Genomic DNA, 13,686 nt, shown 5'->3' with positions numbered 1-13,686 from the left:
TCTCCCCTAGGATTTTGGTGGATTCCGGACTCCCACTGAGGTCTTTCATCCACTTGGAGTTTATCTTTGTGTATGGTGTGAGAGAGAAGTTGCATTCTTTTCCATATAGCTGTCCAATTTTCCCAGCACCATTTATTGAAGAGACTGTCTTTTTTCCACTGGATGTTTTTTCCTGACTTGTCAAAGATTAGTTGCCAAAGAGCCGAGGGTCCAGTTCTGGGTTATCTATTCTGTTCCATTTGTCTATGTGTCTGTTTTTGTGCCAGTACCATGCTATCTTGGTGATCACAGGTTTGTAGTATAGCTGGAAATCTGGCAACGTGATGCCCCAGGCTTTGTTTTTCCTTCTCAACAATTCCTTGGTGATTTGGGGCCTTTTCTGGTTCCACACAAATTTAAGGGCTGTTTGTTCCAGCTCTTTGAAAAATGTCATTGGTATTTTGATTGGGATGGCATTGAAAGTGTAGATTTTTCTGGGTAGCATAGACATTTTAACTATGCTTATTCTTCAAATACATGAGCATGGAATATTTTTCCATCTTTTTGTGTCTTCTTCAATGTCTTTCAGGAGTGATCTGTAGTTTCTAGAATACAGATCCTTTATGTCTCTGGTTATGTTAATTCTGAGATAACGTATGATTTTTGGTGCTATTGTAAATGGAATGGATTACCTAATTTCTCTTTCTTCAGTCTCATTGTTTATGTATAGAAATGCAACTGATTTCTGAGCATTGATTTTGTATCCTCCTACATTACTGAATTGCTCTATAAATTCTAGTAATTCGGGGGTGGAGTCTTTTGGGTTTTCAATATAGAGTATCATGTCATCTGCAAAGAGAGACATTTTGACTCCTTCTTTGCCAATTTGAATACCTTTTATCCCTTTTTGTTGCCTGATTGCTGCTGCAAGGACTTCTAGAACTATGTTGAACAATAATGGCGAGAGTGGGCATCCTTGTCATGTTCCTGATCTTAAGGGAAAGGCTTCCAGCTTTTCCCCATTGAGAAATGATATTTGCTGTAAGCTTTTCATACATGGTTTTTATAAAATTGAGGAATGTACCCTCTATCCTTACACTTTGAAGTGTTTTAATCAGGAATGATTCTGTATTTTGTCAAATGCTTTTTCTGCATCAGTTGAGAGGCTCATATGGTTCTTGACTCTTTTCTTGTTGATATGATCTATCACACTGATCGATTTGCAAATGTTGAACCACCCCCTGCATCCCAGGGATGAATCCCTCTTGGTCATGATGGATAATCCTTTGAATGTACTGTTGGATTCTATTAGCTAGGATCTTGTTGAGAAGTTTGGCGTCCATATTCATTAGGGAAATTAGTCTGTAATACTCCTTTTTGATGGGGTCTTTCTCTGGTTTGGGGATCAAGGTAATATTGGCCTCATAGAATGAGTTTGGTAGCTTTCCTTCTGTTTCTATTTTTTGAAACAGCTTTAGGAGCATAGGTATTATTTCTTCTTTGAATGTTTGGTAGAATTCCCCAGGGAATCAGTCAGGCCCTGGAGTCTTGTTTTTGGGGAGGTTTTTGATTACTGCTTCAATCTCTTTGTAATTAATTGGTCTGTTTAAATAATCAATTTCTTCCTGTTTCAGTCTTGGTAGTTTATATGTTTCCAGGAAGACATCCATTTCTTTCAGGTTGTTTAATTTATTGGCATAATAAATAATAGTTTCAAATGATTGTTCTATTTCCTTGGTGTTAGTCATGATCTCTCCCCTTTCATTCATCATTTTATTAATTTGTGTCCTTTCTCTATTCTTTTGAATAAGTCTGTCCAGTGGCTTATGGATCTTATTTATTCTTTCAAAGAACCAGCTTCTAGTTTTGTTGATCTGCTCTACTGTGCTCTTGGTTCCTAATTCATTGTTCTCTGCTCTAATCTTGATCAATTGCCTTCTTGTGTGTGGATTAAGCCTGTTCTTCTGTTCCAGCCACAGCTTCCTAAGGTGAAAATATAAAGACTGGGTCCATGTATACAATGGAATATTACTCAGATATCAAAAAGAACGACTTCTCAACATTTGCTGCAACATGGACGGCACTGGAGCAGATAATGCTAAGTGAAATAAGTCAAGCAGAGAAAGACAATTATCATATGGTTTCACTCATTTATGGAACATAAGAAGTAGGAAGATCGGTAGGAGAAGAAAGGGATAAAGAAAGGGGGGGTAATCAGAGGAGAATGAAGCGTGAGAGATTATGGACTCTGGGAAACAAACTGAGGGCTTCAGAGGGAAGTGGGGTGGGGAACGGGATAGGCTGGTGATGGGTAGTAAGGAGGGCACATATTGCATGGTGCACTGGGTGTTATATGCAACTAATAAATCATGGAACTTTACATAAAAAACCAGGGATGTACTGTATGGTGACTAACATAATATAATTTAAAAAAATTATTATTAAAAAAAGAATATAAAGGCTGCATTTTAGTTTTTTCTATTCCTTTGCGTGAGGCATGGGTAGCTATGAATTTTCCCCTTAGGACTCCCTTTGCAGTGTCAAATAGGTTTTGGACTGATGTGTTTTCGTTCTCATTGGTTTCCATAAATCGCTTGAGTTCTTCTTCAGTTCTCTGGTTTACCCAATTATTCTTAAGCAGGATGGTTTTTAGTTTCCAAGTGTTTGAGTTTCTTCCAAATGTTTCCTTGTGATTGAGTTCCAGTTTCAATGCATAGTGGTCTGAGAATATGCAGGGAATAATCTCAGTCTTTTGGTATCGGTTGAGACCTGTTTTGTGACCCAGCATATGGTCTATGCTGGAGAAAGTTCCATGTCTGTTCTAAAAGAATGACTATTCTGTTTTTTTAGGGTGGAATGTTCTCTGTATATCTATGAGGTCAATCTGGTCCAGGGTGTCATTCATAGCTCTTGTTTATTTGTTGATTTTCTGCTTAGATGATCTGTCTGTTGCTGAGAGTGAAGTGTTGAGGTCCCCTACTATTAACGTATTATTATCTATATGTCTCTTTATTCTGATTAAGAGCTGGCTTATGTAGCTGGCTGGTTCCCTTGTTGGGGGCATAGATACTTATAATTGTTAGATCCTCTTGTTGGTTACACCCTTTCAGAAAAATATAGTGCCCTTCCATATCTCTAACTACCATTTGTAGCTTAAAATTGAATCTGATATGAGAATTCCTACCCCAGCTTTCTTTTGAGGTCCGTTGGTATGAAAAAAATGTTCTCCATCCCTTCACTTTCAGTCTGGTTATATCTTAAGGTTCAAAATGAGTCTCTTGTAGACAGCATATGGAAGGGTCATGTCTTTTTATCCAATCTGCAACCTTATGGCATTTTATGGGAGCATTTAGGCCATTCACATTGAGAGTGATTATTGAGGGATATGATTTTAATGATGTCATGCTGCCTGTGAAGTCTTTGTTTCTATAGATTGTAAATTTCTGTTCTGTATCACTCTTAGGGTCTTTTTACTTTTATAGAATTCCCCTTAGTACTTCTGTCGAGGTTGCTTGGTGGTCACATAGTCTTTCAGTTTCTGCCAGTCTTGGAAGCTCCTTGTCTCTCCATCCATTCTGAATTATAGCCTTGCTGGATAAAGGATCCTTGGCTGCATATTGTTCTCACTTGTGCTCTGAATATGTCTTGCCAGCCTTTTCTGGCTTGCCAGGTCTCTGTGGACAGGTCTGACATTATTCTGATGTTCCTCCCTCTGCAAGTGAGGATTCTCTTCCCCCTGGCTGCTTTCAAGATTGTTTCCTTGGATCTAAGATTTGCGAATTGTACTATTATGTGACGTGGTGTTGGTCTGTTCTCATTGATCTTGGAAAGGGTCCTCTCTGCCTCTTGGACATGAATGCTTGTTTCCTTAGCTAGATTAGGGAAGTTTTCAGCTATAATTGTTCAAATATCTCTTTTAGACCTCTCTCTTTCTCGACCCTCTAAGGAATGCCAATGATTCTGACATTGGAACATTTCACTGAGTCAGTAATCTCCTGTATTCTACATTCTTGAAATTGGAGTTTTTTAAGCCAAGTTCCCACTTTTTCCTTTTCTCTCATCTTCCAACTCACTAATTCATTCTTCTGCCTTGTTTACCTTGGCCATCAGAGCATCCAGTTTAGTCTGCATTTGATTCATAGCATTCTTAATTTCTGCCAGATTCGCGCTCATTTCCACCCTTAGAGATTCTCTATTAATGTTTTCATTGATACTTTTTTTCAAGCCTACACATCATCTTGACCATTGTTACTCTGAACTCCATTTCTGACAATTTGGTTATATCCATATCCATCAGTTCTGTGGCAGAGGCCACAGTCTCTGCTTCCTTCCTTTGTTGGGTGTTCCTCCTCCTTGTCATTCTGATGAGGAGTGGTTGTGGGATGCACAGAGCGCAAATTATTGACCAGGACCCAAGGAAGGTGCACTTGCTGTATAAGGACCTTAGGGATGTGGGCTTCTTGTTTTTTTTCAGCCTGCCTCCTGGGGGAGGGGCCTACCACACTGATACTCAGGCAACCCTGTTTGGGTAGAGTTGCCCTGACCCCTGTTGGGGGGGGAGGGGGAGGGAGGCACTGTGTGAACTGGTTTTTCTGGGCTTTTGTTCTCTGGAGGCTTTCCCTGGAGGCTTTCTGTGACTCTTCTGAGAGTCAGAATAACAGTGGCCATATCCTAGCCTCTGTACCGAACTGAGAGATCACAGTCTGCTTTTCACTGAGCTCTCCTGGCCACTTTAACCCTGTTTCTGTCCCTCCACAGCATCCTGGGTTGTGCGCCCCACAGCCACTCTCCCAGTCCTTGCTCCCAGGGCCAGCACGTCTCCGTCCTTTGTGCTTCTAACGCGGCCAGCTGTCCTTGGTTCCTGTGTATGCTCCCGAGCTCCCTGTTTCAGTGTGGTTCACGCGCTCCAGAGCTCCTGGTTTCAGTCTGGTTTCTCTGTGGCTACCAGTCCGAGAGTCCTGCCGCTTCCCAGTGTAGGAGGCTACTGCTTCCCGGTGCCCAAGCGCGGGATTTTTAAAATCTTAAAAAAAAAAATTCACCTGTGAAGCCATCTGGTCTAGGGCTTTTTTTATTGGAAGTTTTTTGTTTACCGATTTAATTTTATTGCTATTAATAGTTCTGTTAAAATTTTGTGTTTTTTTCCCAATTTAGTTTTATTTATTTATTTGACAGAGACAGACAGCCAGCGAGAGAGGGAACACAAGCAGGGGGAGTGGGAGAGGAAGAAGCAGGCTCCCAGCAGAGGAGCCCAATGTGGGGCTTGATACCAGAACACAGGGATCACGCCCTGAGCCAAAGGCAGACGCTTAATGACTGAGCCACCCAGGTGCCCCCCAATTTAGTTTTAGATGGTTATGTGTTTTTAGGAATTTATCCATTTCATTTAGGTTGTCCAGTTTTGGGCATATAATTTTTCATTATATTTTCTTATAATCCTTTGTATTTCTTTCCACTTTGTTGTTATTTCAACTTCATTCCTGACTTTATTTATTTGAGTTCTTTCCCTTCCTTTCTTGATGAGTCTGGCTAAAGATTTATCAATTTTCTTGAACTTTTAAAGAACCAGATCCTGGTTTCATTGAGCTGTTCCAATTTTTTTTTTTTTTAAGATTTTATTTATTTATTCGACAGAGATAGAGACAGCCAGCGAGAGAGAGAACACAAGCAGGGGGAGTGGGAGAGGAAGAAGCAGGCTCATAGTGGAAGCCTGATGTGGGGCTCGATCCCATAACGCCGGGATCACGCCCTGAGCGGAAGGCAGATGCTTAACCGCTGTGCCACCCAGGTGCCCCTGTTCCAATTTTTTTTAAAAAAGATTTATTTACTCATTTGAGGGGGGGTTGGAGGGGCAGAGGGAGAGAGAGTCCCAGGCAGACTCTGCAGAACATGGAGCCCAACACAGGGCCCAACCCCACCACCCAGAGATCATGACCTGAGCCAAAACCAAGAGTTGGACGCTCAACTGACTGACCCACCCAGCTGCCACTGAACTGCTCCATTTTCTAAAATATTTTTTAATTTATGTTCTAATCTTTATTTTTTTTCCTCTGGCCTTGAGCTTTGTTTGTTCTCCTTCTAGCTCACTTAGATATAAGGTAAGATTGTTTATGAGATTATTCTTGTTCTTGAGATAGACCTGTAATGCGATAGTCTCTTGTTTTCATTTTAATTCCAGTTATGTAACATACAGCATTATATTAGTTTCAAGTGTACAGTCTAGTGATTCAACACTCCCATCCATTACATTGAGCTCATCACAAGTGTACTTCTTAATCTCCATCACTGATTTAACCCATCCCCCCACCTGCCCTCCCTGGTAACCATCAGTTTGTTCTCTATAGCTGAGAGTCCGCTTCTTGATTTTCTCTCTCTCTCTCTTGCTTTTTTCCCGCCTGTCAACTCTTGTTTTATATCTGTTTTAATTGCTTCGCATATTTGCATGCTCTCATATTGGGTTCATAAATATTTACTATTGTTATATCGTCTTGTTCAACCGTTCACTTTATCATTATATAGTGTCTCTCTTGTCTCTTGCAACAGAGTGTGTTTTAAAGTATATTTTGTTTGATATAAGTATTGCTACCCTAAATTTCTTTTTGCTTCCATTCTCCTGGACCATCTTTTCATATACCTACGGGCTATTTGGATATTTTCTTTGGAAAAATATTTACTCATATTTCTTGCCCATTGTTTAATCATTTCTTATATCTATCCATCTTTCAACATATCATGTTTCTATCTGTCTTTTTGTTTGTTTATTTTTTTGTAGGGAGCTTTCAGATTTCTAAGGATTCTAAGCAATCACCAGAATTTGAACAATTCCAGCAGTGTCCACTAGGTGACACCCTACATTCCTCTGCCAAGCCCATTTCTTTTATTTTTTTTATTCACTTTTTTATTTTTTTAAGATTTTATTTATTCATTTGACAGAGAGACAGCCAGTGAGAGAGGGAACGCAAGCAGGGGGAGTGGGAGAGGAAGAAGCAGGCTCCCAGCAGAGCAGGGATCCCGATGTGGGGCTTGATCCCAGGACCCTGGGATTACGCCCCCAGCGGAAGGCAGACGCTTAGCAATAGAGCCACCCAGGCGCCCCTTTTTCTTTTATTTTTTTAATAAGTATTCTAAAATATTTTTTTCTCAAACAATAGCTTTAAAATTTTAAGTGTTAATTTTAATTCCAGTTAGTTAACATACAGTGTTTTATTAGTGTCAGGTGTAGACTATAGTGATTCAACACTTAAATACATCACCCTGGGTTCCTTACAAGTGCCCGCCTTAATCCCCATCACCTACTTCACCCATCCCACCTTCCCTCTGGTAATCCTCAGTTTGTTCTCTATAGTTAAGAGTCTGTTTCTTGATTAGTCTCTCTCTCCATCTGACTTCTTTATTCCTCTGCTTGTTTGTTTTGTTAAATTCCATATATGAGTGAAATCATATGATATTTGTCTTTCTCTGACTTATTTTGCTTAGCATTATACTATCTCCATCCATGTCATTGCAAATGGCAAGATTTCATTACTTTTTATGGCTGAATAATATTCTGTTGTGTATATATACCATTTCTTTATCAATTCATCAATCAATAGACATGGGCTGCTTCCATATCTTGGCTATTCTAAATAATGCTGCTAGAAACATCAGGGTGGATATATCCCTTTGAATTAATGTTTTGTATCCTTTGGGTAAAAACCTAGTAGAGTGATTGCTGGGTCATAGGGTAGCTCTATTTTTAACTGCTTGAGGAACCTCCCTACTGTTTTCCACAGTGGCTGCACCAGTTTGCATTCCCACAAACAGTGCAAGAGGGTTCCCCTTTCTCCGTATCCTTGCCAACACTTGTTGTTTTCTGTGTTGTTGATTTTAGCCATCCTGACAGGTGTGAGGTCATATGTCATTATAGTTTTGATTTGCGTTTCTCAGATCCTGAGTGATGTTGAGCATCTTTTCATGGGTCTCTTAGTCATCTGGATGTCTTCTTTTAGAAATGTCTGTTCATGTCTCTTACCATTCTTTTTAACTTTTACTTTTAATTACAGTTATTTAACATACAGTATTATATTAATATCAGGTGTACCATACAGTGATTCAGTACTCCATACAACACTGAGTGCTCATCACAACTGTCCTCCTTAATCCCCATCACCTATTTAACCCATCGTCCTACCCACCTCCCCTGTGCTATCAGTTTCTCTTTTTTTTCACTTTTTAATTTTTTTAAATTTTTGAATTTTTATTATTTTTATTTAAATTCCAGTTAGCATACAGTGTAATGCGAGTTTCAGGTGAAGAAAAATATCATATAATTCCACTCATAAGCAGAATTTTAAAAAAATAATTAACAAACAAGAGCAGAATCAGACCTATAAATACAGAGAAAAAACTGATGATTTCCAGAGGGGGTTGGAGGTGGACAAAATGGTCAAAGGGCAGTGGAAGATACAGGCTTCTATTTACAGAGTAAAAAAGTCACAGGAATAAAAGGTAAAACATAAGAACTATGGTCAATGGCATTGTACTAACACATTAATGGGACAGGTGCTGGTTACAATGTGACAATAATGTATAAACTTGTCAAATGACTAATGTGTACACCTGAAACTAATGTAACAAACATTGTATGTGAACTATACAAAAATGTTAAAAGAGGTTAAAAAAGAAGAAATAATACTTATTTTCTCAAACTATTCCAAAAAATAAAAGAGAAAGAAGATCTTCTGAATTAATTTTATGAGACCAGCACTACCTTGATGCTAAAACCAGATAAAGATACTACAAAAATAGAGAACTACAGGCCAATAGTCCTGATGAACATAAATGCAAATATCCCCCAAACATTAGCATACCAAATCAAACAATACATTAAAAAATCATTTGCCAAGATCAGTGGAATTTTTCCAGGGATACAAGCGTGGTTCAGTATTTGCTAATCAATCAGCATGATACACCACATCAATAAGAGAAAGAATAAAAACCAGATGATCATTTCAATAGATGCAGAAAAAGCATTTGACAAAATACAACATCCATTCATGATAAAAACTCTCAACAAAGTAGTTTTAGTGGAAACATACCTCAACATAATAAAGCCATCTATAAAAAAACCCACTATTAACATGATCCTCAATGGTGAACAACTGAGAGCTTTAACTCTAAGTTTGGGGAAAACACAAGAATATCCACTCTCATCACTTTTATCCAACATGGTACTGGAAGTCCTAGACACAACAATCAGAAAACAAAAAGAAATAAAAGGCATCCAAATGGGTAAGAAAGAAGCAAACTTTCACTACTTGCAGACAAATGCTACTCTATATAGAAAACCCTAAAGGCTCCACCAAAAAATTACCAGAATGGGTAAATGACTTAAGTAAAACCACAGGATACAAAAATCAATGCACAGAAAATCTATGCTGTAATAGTGAGGTACTAGAAAGAGAAATTAAGAAAAGAGTCACATTTGTAATTGCACCAAAAGTAATAAAATACCTAGAAATAAACTTAACCAAGGATGTGAAAGAACTGTATTCTGTATTCTGAGAACTATAAAACACTGATGAAAGAAATTGAAGATGACACAAACAAATGGAAAGATATCCCATGCTAATGGATTGGAAGAACCCATATTGTTAAAATAGCCATTCTACTCAAAACAAGCTAGAGATTTTATGTAAATCCTATCAAATACCAACAGCGTTTTTCACAGAACTAGAAAATTTGTATGGAGCCACAAAAGGCTCTGAATAGCCAAAGCAATCTTGAAGAACAAAGCTGGAAGCCTCATAGTTCTGGAGTTAAATTATGTTACAAAGACGTAGTAATCAGAACAGCGTGGTGCTGGCACAAATATAGACACATAGATCAATCAATGGAAGAGAATAGAAAACCAAGAAATAAACCCACAATTCTATGGTCAATTAATCTTTGACAAAGCGGAAATGAATATTCAATGGGAAAAAGACAATCTCTTCAACAAATGGTGTTGGGAAAACTGAGAGCAACATGCAAAAGCATAAAACTGGACCACTTTCTTACACCATACACAAAAAGAAATGCAAAATAGAGGTATCATCTCACACCTGTCAAAAAGGCCAAAATGAAAAACACAAGCTATAAGAAGTGTTGAGAACATAGGGAAGAACGAACCCTTGTGTACATTTGGTGGGAATGCAAATGGGCGCAGCTGCTGTAGAAAACAGTATGGAGGTTCCTCAAAAAATTTAAATTTAAAATATTTTAAAAATTTTACCATATGAACTGGTAATTTCACAACTGGGTATTTTCCCAAAGAAAATGAAAATACTAACATTAGAGGATATAACCTCCCCATGTTAGTTGCAGTATTGCAGTGTCCAAGATATGGAAGCAACTCGTGTGTCCATCCACAGAATAACAGATAAAGATGTTGTGGCATATATGTGTACAATGGAGTAATACTGAGTCATGAAGTGGAATAGAATCTTGCCATTTACAACCATACAGATGGACCTAGAGGGTATTATTATGCTAAGTGAAATAAGTCAGACAAATAATATATGATTTCACTCATATGGAATTTAAGAAATAAACAAAGGGGAAAAAAGAGACAAAAAACAGATTCTTTTTTTTAATGATTTTTTATTATATTATGTTAGTCATCATACAGTACATCCCCAGATTCCGATGTAAAGTTCGATGCTCCATTAGTGGCGTATAACACCCAGTGTACAATGCAATACGTGCCCTCCTTACTACCCATCACCAGTCTATCCCATTCCCCCACCCCCTCCCCTCTGAAGTCTTCAGTTTGTTTCTCATAGTCCATAGTCTCTCATGTTTCATTCCCCCTTCTGATTACCCCCCCTTCTTTATCCCTTTCTTCCCCTACCGATCATCCTAGTTCTTATGTTCCATAGATGAGAGAAATCATATGATAATTGTCTTTCTCTGCTTGACTTATTTCACTTAGCATTATCTCCTCCAGTGCCGTCCATGTTGCAGCAAATGTTGAGAATTCGTTCTTTCTGATAGCTGAGTAATATTCCATTGTATATATGGACCAAAACATCTTAATCCAGTCATCTGTTGAGGGGCATCTCGGCTCCTTCCACGATATAGCTATTGTGGACAATGCAGCTATGAACATTGGGGTGCATATGGCCCTTCTCTTCACTACGTCTGTAATATTTGGGGTAAATTCCCAGTAGTGCGATGGCTGGGTCATAGTGTAGTTCAATTTTTAACTTTTTAAGGGACCTCCACACTGTTTTCCAGAGTGGCTGTACCAACTTGCATTCCCACCAACAATGTAGGAGGGATCCCCTTTCTCCACATCCTCTCCAACAATTGTTGTTTCTTGCCTTGTCTATCTTTGCCATTCTAACTGGCGTAAGGTGGTATCTCAGTGTGGTTTTGATTTGAATTTCCCTGATGGCTAATGATTTTGAACATTTTTTCATGTGTCTGTTAGCCATTTGTATGTCTTCATTGGAAAAGTGTCTGTTCATATCTTCTGCCCATTTTATGATTTGTTTATTTGTTTCTCGTGTATTGAGTTTGAGAAGTTCTTTGTAGATCTTGGATACCAGTCCTTTATCTGTAGTGTCCTTTGCAAATATATTCTCCCATTCCGTGGGCTGCCTCTTAGTTTTTTTGACTGTTTTCTTGTCTGTGCAGAAGCTTTTTATCCTGATGAAGTCCCATATGTTCATTTTATGTTTTATTTCTCTTGCCTTTGGAGATGTGTCGTGAAAAAGGTTGCTCTGGCCGATGTCATAGAAGTTGTTGCCTATGTTCTCCTCTAGAATTTTGATGGATTCCTGTCTCACATTGAGGTCTTTCATCCATTTGGAGTTTATTTTTGTGTATGGTGTGAGAGAGTGGTCAAGTTTCATTCTTTTGCATGAAGCTGTCCAATTTTCCCAGCACCATTTATTAAAGAGACTGTCTTTCTTCCACTGGATGTTTTTTCCTGCTTTATCAAAGATTAGTTGCCCAAAGAACCGAGGGTCCATCTCTGGGTTCTCTATCCTGTACCATTGGTCAATGGGTCTGTTTTTGTGCCAGTACCATGCTGTCTTTGTGATCACAGCTTTGTAGTACAGCTCGAAATCCGGCATTGTGATGCCCCCAGCTTTGTTTTTCCTTTTCAACAGTTCCTTGGAGATTCGGGGCCTTTTCTGGTTCCATACAAATTTAAGGACTATTTGTTCCAGTTCTTTGAAAAATGTCCTCGGTATTTTGATCGGGATAGCATTGAAAGTGTAGATTGCTCTGGGTAGTATGGACATTTTAACTATGTTAATTCTTCCAATCCATGAGCATGGAATATTTTTCCATCTTTTTATGTCTTCCTCAATATCTTTCAAAAGTGATCTATAGTTTCTAGCATATAGGTCCTTTACGTCTCTGGTTAAGTTAATTCCAAGGTAACGCATGGTTTTTGGTGTTATTGTAAATGGGATGGATTCCCTAATTTCTCTTTCTTCAGTCTCGTTATTCGTGTATAGAAATGCAACTGATTTCTGGGCATTGATTTTGTATCCTGCCACCTTACTGAATTGTTCTATAACTTCTAATAGTTTGGGAGTGGATTCCTTTGGGTTTTCCATATAGAGTATCATGTCATCTGCGAAGAGAGACATTTTGACCTCATCTTTGCCGATTTGGATACATTTGATCCCTTTTTGTCATCTGATTGCAGTTGCAAGGACTTANCCCTTTTTGTCTTCTGATTGCTGTTGCAAGGACTTCTAGTACTATGTTGAATAATAGTGGCGAGAGTGGGCATCCTTGTCGTGTTCCTGATCTTAAGGGAAAGGCTTCCAGCTTTTCCCCATTGAGAATAATGCTTGCAGTAGGCTTTTCATAGATGGCTTTTATGAGATTGAGAAATGTACCCTCTATTCCTACACTCTGAAGGGTTTTAATCAGGAAAGGATGCTGTATTTTGTCAAATGCTTTTTCTGCATCAATTGAGAGGATCATATGGTTCCTGAGTTTTTTCTTGTTGACATGATGTATCACATCGATTGATTCCCAAATGTTGAACCACCCTTGCATCCCAGTTATGAATCCCACTTGGTCATGATGGATAATCCTTTTAATGTACTGTTGGATTCTATAAGCAAGGATCTTGTTGAGAATTTTAGAGTCCATATTCATTAGGGAAATCGGTCTGTAATTCTCCTTTTTGAGGGGGTCATTGCCTGGTATGGGGATCAAGGTAATATCAGCCTCATAGAAAGACTTTGGTAGCTTTCCTTCTGTTTCTATTTTTTGAAATAACTTAGGGAGAATAGGTATTATTTCTTCTGTAAAGGTTTGGTAGAATTCCCCAGGAAAACCGTCCGGACCTGGAGTTTTGTTACTTGGAATGTTGTTTATCACAGACTCAATCTCCTCATAATTAATTGGCCTGTTTAAAAAATCTCTTTCTTCCTGTTTCAGTCTTGGTAGTTTATAGGTTTCCAGGAAGGCCTCCATCTCCGCCAGATTGCTTAGTTTTTTAGAACATAGCTGTTGATAAAAATTTCTAATAATCCTTCCAATTTCAACGGTGTTGGTCGTGACCTCTCCTTTTTCATTAATAATTTTATTAATTTTGGCCCTGTCTCTTTTCTTTTGGATAACTCTTGCCAGTGGTCTATCAATTTTTTTGATTCTCTCAAAGAACCAGCTTCTAGTCCTGTTGATCTGCTCTACTGTACTTCTGGTTTCTAATTCATT

This window comes from Ailuropoda melanoleuca, chromosome 3 (genome assembly GCF_002007445.2).
Source record: "Ailuropoda melanoleuca isolate Jingjing chromosome 3, ASM200744v2, whole genome shotgun sequence".
NCBI lineage: Eukaryota > Metazoa > Chordata > Mammalia > Carnivora > Ursidae > Ailuropoda > Ailuropoda melanoleuca.
This window is presented reverse-complemented; position numbering follows the sequence as displayed.